The following is a 12,179-nucleotide window of genomic DNA, read 5'->3' as shown; positions in this document are numbered from 1 at the left end:
TAGCCAGAAACAAAAGGACAAATACTGTATCATCTCACCGATATGAACTAACATTAATGAATGGACTTGGAGAAACTCACTTAAGAACAGAGATTATCAGGAGATAGAAGTAAGGTAGATGTTGGGTAATTGAAGCTGAAGGGATACAGATTGTGTAACAGGACTGATTGTAAAAATGCAGAAATAGATAGCACAATACTACCTGACTGTAGTGCAATAATGTAAGTATCCTGAATGAAGCTGAACGTGAGAACGAAGAGGGAGAAGGGCTGGGGACGCAAATGGTACCAGAAGGAAAGACAGATGATAGACTGAGATGGTATAATCTAAGAATGTCTAGAGTGTACAATGATAGTGACTAAATGTACAAATTAAAAAATGTTTTTGCATGAGGAAGAACAAAGGAATGTCAATAGTACACGGTGTTGAAAATAGATGGTCATTCATATTTTAAAACTGCAACTTCTGTGTGAGACTAAGGCAAAAAATGTCTATTTGGTACAAAATTTTTATTTTGAGCAGTGCATTTCCTAATATACCTTATATGGACACATTAATTGAACACCATAAATACATGGAATGTTGAATAGGGCATGGGATTTTGTAGGTTTGTCTGGTGTGATGCCCTGATAAATCCCAGAGTGATTTGAACAGTGTATAAAAAGTATTTGCAAAGTCCCCTTGGGGGAATGGCAAGAAAGGTGAAAATTCAACTTCTCCATTTGGAGAATTCCTGATATTCTCGTAAACAGTGGGAACAAACAAATCAATAGGCTGAGCCCTCAATTTTGGGGTATGTTCATATGAAACTTATCCCTGCAAAGGATAGGCTAAGCCTACTTAAAATTAGGCCTAAGAGTCATTCCCAGAGAACCTCTTTTGTTGCTCACATGTGGCCTATCTCTCTCTCGGCCAACACAGCAAGCAAACTCACTGCTCTCCCCCTCTCTACATGGTTATACGACTCTCAGGGATATAAACCTCCCTGGCAATGTGGGGCTGAAATCCTATAATGAACTGGGACTCAGCAACAAGGGAGTGAGAAAACCTTCTCGACAAAAAGGTGGAAGAGAGAAATGTGACAAAGTGTCAGTGGCTGAGAGATTTCAAACACAATTGAGAGGTTATCCTGGAGGTTATTCTTATGCATGATATAGATAGCCCCTTTTCAGTTTAAGGTGTATTAGAGAGGCTAGAGGGAAGTGACTGAAAATGTAGAGCTGTGTTCCAGTAGCCATGTTTCTTGAAGAGGATTGTATAATGATATAGCTTTCACAATGTGACTGTGATTGTGAAAACTTTCTGTCTGATGCTCCTTTTATCTATGGTGTGGGCAGATAAGTAAAAAATATGGATTAAAAATAAATAAATAATAGGGTAACAAATGTTAAAATAAATGGAGTAGTTTGAAATATTAGTGATCGGTGAAAGAGAGGGGTAAAAGGTAAAGGAAGAAAATAGGAGAATGAAGGTTTAAATACATTGAGTAGTTGGAAATACTAGTGGTCTATGAGAGAGAGGGGTTAGGGGTATGGTATGTATGAGTTTTTCCTTTTTTCTTTTTATTTCTTTTCCCATAGTGAGGCAAATGTTCTAAGAAATTATCATGGTGATGAATACATAACTATGTGATGATATTGTGAGCCATTGATTGTACACCTAGTATGGAATGTTCATATGTTAAGAATGTTTGTGTTTATATGTTGCTTTGTTTTTTCAATAAAATATAAAAATTTAATAAATAAAAAATATGAATAGACCTACAATAAGTAAAGTTTTTGAGTCAGTAATCCAAACCTCCCAACAAAGAAAATCCCAGGAATGGATGCCTTCACTGGGAAATACTACCAAACATCTAAAGAAGAATTAACACTAATATTCTCATAGTCTGCCAAAAAATACAGAAGAAGAGGCACACCTTCTAATTTTATGAAACCAATTTCACCTGTGTGAAATTCTTCATCACCAGAGCCAGATGAAGACATTCCAAATGAATAAAAATACCATCAACTGCCTTTATAACAATAGACACAAAGTCCTCCACAAAATAATAGCAAATTCCAGCAGTATATTAAAAGATTTTTTCTTAACAATACCAAGTAAGATTAATCCTAGGAATGAAAAGGTGGTCAAGCCTATGAAAATCTATTAATGTAGCATTCCACATTAATAGAATGAAAGAAAGTGACCACATGATCATCCCAATTAATGCTGGCAAAGCACATGACAAAATCTAACTTGCTTTCATATAAAAATACTCAAGAAACAAGGAAAAGAAAAGAACAAGATAAAGATTGTACATGAAAAACTCACAGCTCACACCATACTCAATGATGATACCTTAAAGTTTTCCTCAGAAGATTATTAACAAGTAAAGGGTGTCAAATATAAGCACATCTATTCATCATTTTACAGAACAATTTAGCCAGAGCAGTCAGACAAGAAAAAGAAGTTAAATGCATCCAAATAGAAAACTAAGAGGTAAAACTACCTCTTTTCCCAGATGCCCTGAACTCATCTGTACAAAATTCTGAAGAATTCCCATAAAATACTTCGAGGTAATAAAGAAATTCAGCAAAGGAATAAGATACAAGATCAGTACAAATATATCTTACAGTTTTGGAGGCCAGAAGTTCAAAAGAGATGTTGACTAAATTTAAGGTCTTGGCAGGCTATTTTTTGAAGGCTGTAGGGGAGTATATTGGTTCCTAAGGTTGCCATAGTAAATCACTACAAATGCCGTGGCTTAAAACAACACAAATACTTTCTGTCACAATTACTGAAGCCTGAAGTCTGAAATAAAACTTCAGCATTGCAAGACTCCATCTTGAGACTCTATGGAATTATACTTACTTGCCTTTTCCAGTTTTCGGTGGCATCAGGCTTTTCTTGACTTGTGGCTACACAACCCCAATCTCTGCCTCCAACTTTCTATCCTTATGTGGTCTCACCTTTCCTCCGTCTTCTCCCCTTCTGTCTGTTTCAAATTCATCTCTGCCTTTCTTCTATAAGGATAGTTGGCATTGAATTTAGGACCAATCTGAATAATTCAAGACGATCTCATTCAAGATCTTTAGCTTAGTAACATCTGCAAAGACTCTTCTAACACATAATGTAACATTTATAATTTTCAGGGATTTTCTGCAGGCATATTTTTTGGGTGCCACCATTCAGTTCAATACAGGGATAATCCATCTTCTTGTCTCTTCCAGCTTCTAAAAACTCACGGTCCTTTTTCATCTTCATAGGCAGCCATGGCCATTTGCATTTTCTTCACTTTGCATCACACTAACTCTGATTCTCCTGCCTCCTTCTTTTACATATAAATATGCTTGTGATTACTTTGAGTCAACCCAGATAATCCCAGGTTATCTCATCATCTCAAGGTCATTTGATTATTAAAGTTAAACCCATCTTCACACATTTCCATAATTTACCACAGATACCACGGAGTAGAATTCAGACACCACTGTGAAAGTATTATTCTGCCACCCACACTACAGAAATCTATGATGTCCTGTGTTCTAAGCCTGTTCCATGTCCATAATGAAATAATAAACAAGAATATTTAATTTTCAAATTTGTATCCAAGATATTTCTGAAATCACAGACAATATTGATATAATTCTTGCTGAAAGAAATGTATAGCTATAGAAAGCATACTAAATTTAATCACACTTGAATTGCGTAATATATGCCTTTGTGCTCAATTTTGATAATATTTTTCCAGTATTGTGCTTGTGTAAAATCATTTGAAGTTAAAACAAGTCAAACACAATAACTTGAATTATATTGGAATAATTAGATTAGTTTAAAATAGTCAAATTATGTTTTATTATAATAACTCACAAGTCATATTGGGGTTTCAAATATGAAAATGTCCTGAGAAATAATATCAGAATTTACCTTGTCTTCGGCTATGGAAATGGAAATATGCAGAGCTTTTAATTTTTATTTTAGTTTTTTGTTTTCATGTTCTCAATAATCATGACCTTTGGCTATTCAAACAAATGTAATTAACCTGGACATTACTGTTGATTGGTCATAGCGTTATAGTACTTACTTGTAATAGTGTTTCCAATGTAAAATTTTCAATTCTTCTTGAGTAAGCTTGCAACCATAAGTAGGGAGGTTCAATCATTTTATACAGTTGTAGAGTTCCATTATCTTATAGTAGGAGGTACTCAAATTTTATGCTTGAAATAGTTTTTTAAAAAATATTCCCTGTCCATACTATAAATTTTACCTGTTAGTACTTTATCAACAATCTTATAAAGGTGTGTAAAAATCAGACATCTCTATTTTTTTTTTACTAGGTAAGCATCTAATTTATTTCTACTGAAAACTGCTTAAATATCAGGGACAGAAGCGCAAGTGGACCTCATCTGCCAGTAGCTTTCACTTATTTCCTCGGCTGTCCTGAGGAATCCTCACCAACTCCTTCAATTGGCGTAGATGCTATTAAGTCCTGTTAATCCTGGCCCTTTGATACGCTCAGCCTTGTACTCAATGCACATTTTACTTGAGCCTTGCTGTAAAAAGTTGATTATAGGGTTATCTTGCCGGCTTTGTGCCCAACCATATTTAAAATCTAATTCACCTTTACAAGCGTCTCACTTCTGTGAACCTTTTAGGCTCACGAAGCTTTAGTCACATCCCTGACAGTAGTAAAGCACTGTGCCGTATATTTTCCTTAACAGGTAGGTGAGCTAGGTGCACCTCACAGCTCACGACGGAAGCAAATATGCCAAGCAGACCACGGCCCTTAAACTGCTCCAGGGCAAAGCCAGAGCTCCCTCCACAATCCCTGCAGACATCCCACTTCATCTAACTGAACCTGCACGGCGTACTTTCCTCACCTAAGGGTCGGCTGGGGCCTCACGGCGATGCACAGCGCGCTGCCAAGGAAGTCGTGGAAGAGGAACGTTCACGGGGCACGAACACGGGATACACCCCAAGTAGCAACCACCACCCTTGTCCTACCAGACGTTCCAGCCTCGGGTTTAAAGGTTGAGGCCTTCTTACACCCTCCGCGCAGCTTCGCCGTCCCACAGCCTGGGCCGCCTCGTCGCTCGCGGTTAAAGGCGCCGCCCGTGGCGAGCGGGCAGCCCCAGTTTTGCGCAAGCGCGTGCTCTGGCGCTGCCCCTTAACCCCCGGCGCCACGCGCAGGCGCAGCGGGGGCTCAAAGGCAGCGCGTGACATCTCTATTTTTAAATATTTCACTGAAAGAATGACAATAACAGTACACAGGTATGTCATATTCCATCAATAAATGTACATTTCCTGTTTCAGTGATATTGTTCAAAACTACTGGGAACTGAATGAGTTATAAATCTGAGAAAACTGAAGTCAAAACAGAATTTTTATTATTAAAACATTAAAAATGTAAAAATGTAAATATTGAAATAAGTATAAAACAAGAAACATTCAATGATTTGTTCAGGTTATGCATGAAAGACACTATGAGAGACCTAACAGTGAGGTAAGTCTAATGCAGTTTGATAAATGAAAATTATAGGAGACATATGGTGCTTTGTATGAACACATGAGGGATTTTAATCTCTAGAAGACAAAACAACACAGAAGGTTTAATTATCAATTTATTTTCTCAGATAACTTGTGTCATTAAACAAACTATGCATCCATCTATTAGCACACCAAGAAAACAAGAAGAAAGGAGAGGTATAAGATTCACATTATAATTAATTTTAGAAAGAGTAAAGATAAATTGGAGCTTCTGTAATCAGCAGTGATAGTGCTAAAGATGGAATTTGAGCCAGATTCTGAAAACAGCATTGGTCTTCAGTTAATAGTAGTATAGGGCAAGAGTATTAGAGTTAAAAAGTATAATCTATAATACAGGAGCAGTCACAAAATGTCAGTTAAGGAAGTTGACATAGGAAAAAGGACAGTAAAGAGACTAGAACAAGAGATTTGTGGAAGGGGTAGTGGGTTTTAAGTTTTTTAAAAGAAGGAGGCTAATTTTATGAAGTGTTGAGGAATTTGGATTGTTCAGGTCATTTACAATGTGCCGTGGCAGAAACTATGAACGCACAGCTCTCAACTCTCCTAATGTAAGGAGTGATTCAAGACCACAGGTGCTATGCTCTAAATCCTCCACCATGTTTGCACAAAACTTGGCCTCCTATGGACAGTTTCCAGCAGATGATAGAGAGCTACGAATATGCTAAGACATGTCCACCATTGTAAGACATGGAACTCATCTCAGATCCATTTTGCCCAATATTTCATAATTATCTGACCTACATTTTCTTAGAACTGTGAGTTAGTCTGAGAATCTTCCTAGGAATTCTCTCACTCCTTCACAGGGGATGGACATCAACATATGATGATAGCACTTGCAACCTCTTCTAGGTCCTTGTCATCCCTTGTATTTTCCCTTCTAATATTGTTATTATGAATACTTTTCTGAGGATCTGAATTTACACAGCCCTTCTAAATTCTTAAGCTGGAAACTGCAATGACAAAAACAAGGTTTTCCAAGGACTAAATTCATAATGCTGTACACAATGGAGTAAAAAGTAAAGCACTGAAACCACAAAAAATGGGAAGTTATAGATGTATTCAATAGTTACATTATAATGGTATATAAATCAGAATTCAGAGCACATATGGCAAGATAAACCAGATATAATGGAGAACTGTAAAGTACGCCAATGTTATCCCTGAGAAAAATTCCAGATAAATAAAGGAAATATCACCTTATATTTAATATTTAATATATTTAAAGTAATAGAAGCATTGTGGAAGCTATCAGCATTTAAGGAGACAAAACTGTAGAAAATGGAGAATCAATATTGTGTACCTAAATCCTTCCTCTCCAGGTTTGGAGTAGAACAAGAGCACGATAATCCAAGCAAATTGTCTGGGTCGGGAGGGGTACACAGTTAACTTCTTTGGGAGTTTTATATTGACACCTAAGCCAAAATTTCTTTTGTCCTTTTTCTTAAGCATTTAATGAAGCTTGAAGTAGTCACATACAGGAAGCTAGGAGCCTAAGTAGAAAACATCTGAAAATTAGAGAACTGTTTTCAGAAAACCTTGGTGTTAAGAAGAAATGAAATCGAGTTGAAGAAATATAAGTAGGGATAGGACCTAGTGAACAACATTAGGCATCATTTGGAAGCTGTGGATGGCTACACCCTCAGAGTATGCCTGAACTGGACTAAGATAGAGATTGCCAAATACTACAAGCATACCTTCAATAAAGATAACATTGAACATATGCAAGTGATTAAGCCTCACTATTTTAACCTAGCAAAACAATGTGTGAACATCATCCATAGCATTTATGATTTTTCATACACAGTGCTTGGAATCTGCAAAAAAAACTTAGAAATTTTAAGTGCAAGATAATGTGATAAAAAATCAACAGAGAAAGCATGTAAAATAAATGTACCTTTAAGCAATGCAAATATTTGAAAAATTAGATGAGAATTTCAAAATATTTATAACTAACATGTTCAAGAAAATAAAGGAAATAATAGAGATTATACATGCTTTCTTTAAAATTTTATTGCAGAAATTTAGGTTTACAAACAATCATGCATAAAATACAGGATATCTAGGTGGTGTGACAGTGGCTCAGTGGCAGAATTCTTGCCTGCCATGCCAGAGACCCAGGTTTGATTCCTGGTGCTTGCCCATGCAAAAAAAAAAAAAATACATAATATCCATACATGACTCCACCACAAACACTGACATTGGTGTGGAAAATTTATTAAAATTGATTATAACATTTTTTGTTGAAATTCTAATATTTTTAACAGTAGTTATATTTGTTACAATTAATGAAAGATTATTAAAGTAGTGCTATAACTATTGTCCTTAATTTACATAGGGATATTTTCCCCCATATTCCCATATTATTTTTATGCATGTCTTTATTTTATAACTCATCTACCCATACACAGGATAAAAGGAGTATCAGTCACAATGTTTTCACAATAACAAGGTCACATGATAAAAGCTATATAGTTAGGTGCATGGGTAGTTCAGTGGTACAATTCTTGCTTGCCATGCAGAAGACTCGAGTTCAATTCCTGGCCCATGCGCTTCCCCCTCCTTCACAAATAGAAAATATTCTCTATGATATACATATCATTTAACTGCCTGTGCATGTGTGTGTATGTATGTATGCATAGAAGTAGAAATACAGATATCTAGGGAGACAAATAAAAATAAATATATTTTATTATTGGTTTTATTTTTTCTGCAAAGTAAGTTGTTGGTATTTTCATTGGTATTGCATTGAAATTATAAATCAATTGCATAGAATTGACATCTTAACTATATTTAGTCTTCCAAGCCATGAACACACTATATCCTTCTATTTATTTAGCTCTTTTTAAATATTGTTTAGTAATGTTTTGTTGTTTTCTGTATATTTTTTTTTTTGTGGTCTTGATTAAATTTATTCCTAAATATTTTATTCTTTTGGCTGCTGTTGTAACTGAAGTTTTTTTTGTTGGTTTCATCCTCAGATTGCTCATTATTTGTGTTTAGAAATATTACAGAGTTTTGCATGTTGATCATTTATCCTGTCACAGTGTACTTGTTTATTAGCTCTAGTATCTTTGCTGTAGAGTTTTTGGATTTTCTACATGTAGATCAAGTCTTCTAAAAACAGTGAATGTTTTGCTTCATTCTTTCAAATTTGGATAACTTTCATTTATTTTTCTTGCCTAGTTGCTCTAGCTAAAACATCCAGCACAATATTAAATAACAATGGTGACAATGGGCATCCTTGTCTTGTTCTTGATCTTAGAGGTAAAGCTCTCAGATTTTCCCCAATGAGTATGATATTAGCTATGAAGTTTTCATATATTCTTTTTATGATGTTCATGATGTTTCCATCTACTCACATCATCTGAAATGTTTTACTCAAGAAAGAATGCTGAGTGGAGGCAAAACAAGATGGCACCATAGTGAGTTGTGGAGCTAGCTTAGTTCTTCATATACAGCAGCTAGTAAATAGCCATGAATGGTACAGAATAAAGGCTGGGATAACATCAGTGACAGGACATAGAGTGTAAACCAGTCTGGACAAGATGGAATGGGTCAGGTCCCACAGAGAAATGTAAGTCCCCCAAAGTAACGGAGGCTGGTGCCCCTCTAGCATGGGCATGGAAGGCTGGTTCCCTGAGAGAAAAGGAAACAGACTTTACTAGCAGCAAGGGCTTAACTCAACCAAGCTACAATTGTGGAATTAATTAACACATTCTGATGACTGAAAAAAGGCCCCCTGTTTGTAGTACTGGAATAAGCACTAAAGGGACAAGGGATTTTTGTTCCAGCAGAGAGGGAGCTGACCTGATGGAAAAATAAAAAGATGAACAGAGGCTATTTTAATTGGACAACACAAAATATTGGAAAAGGGCTGGACTCCAAGAAAAAGAGGCACATAAAACCTGGAGATGTATAAAGCCATGTACCAACTCAAGCTCTTGATTAACAAACTCAGGTCCAGCTCTGAAAAGGTTTTTTACTTTACTTCTTAAACAGCTCATTAGATAGAACTGGAAGCAAACTCAGGCTCCAGCACTGTCCCATGCAAGGGTGGAATTAAGCTTGTCTGAGAGAAAAAGTAGCTAGTTAGGTAAAAGAACTTAATCCCTTAAAGTGTGTCTCTTCCCCAAGAAAAAGGGTGGTGCCAAGCTCAAGTGGAATCCCTCCTTCAAGGAACTCAGGCCCCAGGGACTGGAAAACTGAAGCAATTTAAGCCATCCTACTACTTCATCTCTGTCTTAACCACACAAATGGCGTGTAGAGTCTGCTGAAACTATAGCCACCACAGGATGTTAAGATGGTAGGATCCCATTGACAGACAAGTGCCACAGCTAAGCAGGATAAGAAAAGCACAGAGTCTAGAGGCTTCAAAGGAAATAATGACAACTTACTATGTCTCACAAGTGCTGATGCTGGTGCTCTTTACTCCTGAAATGTGGGCCTGTGTAGTCTGGGAAAATCTTACCAGGGTCTTTAATATCTGGGAATACCCTCCTCAAAAGAAAAAAAGTTCTGTATAGTCAGGGCAAGAAACAGAAAAACGAGAACTGAAAAATACTGATCAGTTAAACAGACCCTATTCTATAGGTCTAGAAAAAGCTGAAATGAATTTCAAGGAATAAATAGAAAACAAACCCATCCAGCAAGAAAACCCTATGTAGAAAAATGAACACAACCTCCAGAATCAACTACTTAAGGAAATCAAATGCCTAGATGCCAGCAAAAACTAATGAGCCATGCAAGGAAAATTGAATTTATGGCCCAGTCAAAGGAACAAATCTGCACTTCAAATGAGATATGGGAGTTGAAACAACTTAGGATATTTGAACAGACAAGGACAATCTCATTGATAATCAAATCAATGGGTTGAGGGAGGATATAAAGAAATCATTGGGCAAACAAAAAGAAGAACTCAAAAGTTTGAAACAACAAATCACACAACTTATTGGAATGAAAGGCACAATTGAAGAGATGAAGAAACAGTTGAAACCGACAACAATAGATTTGAAGAGGCAGAAGAAAATATTAGTGAACTAAAGGACTGGACATCTAAAATCTGACACACAGAAGAAAATTTAGGGAAAAGAATGGAGAAATATGAGCAGAGTCTCAGGAAATTGAATGACAACATGAAGCACACACTTATACATTTTTCTGTTTGTTTTCCCAGATGGAAAAGAGAAGAGAAAAGGGGAAGAAAGACTAATGGTAGAAATAGTCACTGAAAATATCCCATCTCTTATGAAAGACATAACATTACAGATCCAAAAGTGCAGTCTACCCAAAACAAAATAGATCCAAATACACATACTCAAAGACATTTACTGATTAGATTGTCAAATGTTAAAGACAAGGAAAGAATTTTGAAAACAGCAAAAGAAAAGCAGTCCATCATGTACCAGAAAGTCCTTTAAAATTATGTATGGATTTCTCAGCAGAAAGCATAGAGTCAAGAAGGAAGTGGTAACCGATGCAAATGTACTAAGAAACGATGATCATGCACCTATGTGATGATGTTAAGAATTACTGATTGCATATGTAGAATGGTATGATTTCTAAATGTTGGGTTAATTTCTTTTTTTTCTTTTTTTTCCGTTAATTAATAAAAAAAAAAAGAAGGAAGTGGTAAGATATATTTAAGATTCTAAAACAGACTAAGAAAGGCTGACAGAATTTATGATGAAGAGACTGACTGTGCTAGAAATACTCATGGGAGCACTACAGACAGATAGGAAAACAGAGGAGAGAGAAGACTGTGAAAGAATATAGAAATGAAGACTATTAGTAAAGGTAAAAGGAGAAAAATGTTAGATATGGCAAATAAAATCCAAGAGAGAAAATGGTAGAAGAAATTCCTGCCCTTACAGTAATCACATTAAATGTTAATGGATTAAATTCCCCAGTCAAAAGACACAGACTGGCAGAATGGATTTTTAAAAGGATCCATCTATATGATGCCTACAAAAGACTCACTTTAAATACAAGGACAAAAATAGGTTGTAATTGAAAGGTTGGGAAAAGATATTTCATGCTAACAACAATCAGGAAAGAGCAGGGGTAGCTATACTATTATCTGACAAATAAGACTTCAAATGTAAAACAATTAGAAGACACAAAGAAGTACACTATGTATAAATAAAAGGAAAAATTCAAGAAGAAGATATAACAATCAAAAATATTTATTCACCCAGCCGGGGTGCTCCAAAATACATGAGACAATGCTAACAACACTGAAGTGAGAAACAGAGACCTCTACCGTAATAGTTGGAGACTTTAATTCTGCACTCTCACCAATGGATAGAAAATCTAGACAGAGGATCAACATGGAAAGAGACATTTTTAATGATACGACAAGTGAACTAGACTTAACAGACATCTATAGAACATTAGACATTTTTCACAGGTGCCCTTGGGTCATTCTCAAAAATAGATCATATGTTGGGTCAGAAAACAAGTCTCAATAAATTTTAAAAGGCTGATATCATTAAAAAAACACTTTCTTGTATCATAATGGAATACATTTGGAAATCATAACAGGCAGAGGGCCAGAAAATTCACAAATATATGTAAGCTAAACTACACACTCTTTTTTATTTCTTTTTCTCTAACACAACACTCTTAAACAACCAGTGGGTCAGTGAAGAAAAAAA

The 12,179-nt window shown here is 35.9% G+C and overlaps 1 long non-coding RNA gene and 1 other non-coding gene across 2 annotated transcripts in view; both read right to left on the bottom strand.

Annotated features, from left to right (window-relative positions):
- LOC143670778 (uncharacterized) overlaps positions 1-5,080 on the bottom strand; it is a 213,855-nt gene extending 208,775 nt beyond the window's left edge. The window contains exon 1 of the long non-coding RNA XR_013169452.1: positions 4,860-5,080. This is a non-coding gene — a long non-coding RNA (uncharacterized LOC143670778). The remainder of the gene's footprint in view (positions 1-4,859) is intronic.
- On the bottom strand, positions 5,064-5,195 carry LOC143672374 (small nucleolar RNA SNORA76). The gene has a single exon (XR_013169827.1). It is a non-coding gene; the product is annotated as a small nucleolar RNA SNORA76 (small nucleolar RNA).
- Between the last annotated feature and the right edge of the window lie 6,984 nt (positions 5,196-12,179).

The sequence above is a fragment of the Tamandua tetradactyla genome, chromosome X (genome assembly GCF_023851605.1).
Source record: "Tamandua tetradactyla isolate mTamTet1 chromosome X, mTamTet1.pri, whole genome shotgun sequence".
Classification (NCBI taxonomy): Eukaryota; Metazoa; Chordata; class Mammalia; order Pilosa; family Myrmecophagidae; genus Tamandua; species Tamandua tetradactyla.
Note: the sequence above shows the minus strand (reverse complement) of the source record. Positions and strands in the feature narration are given on the sequence as shown.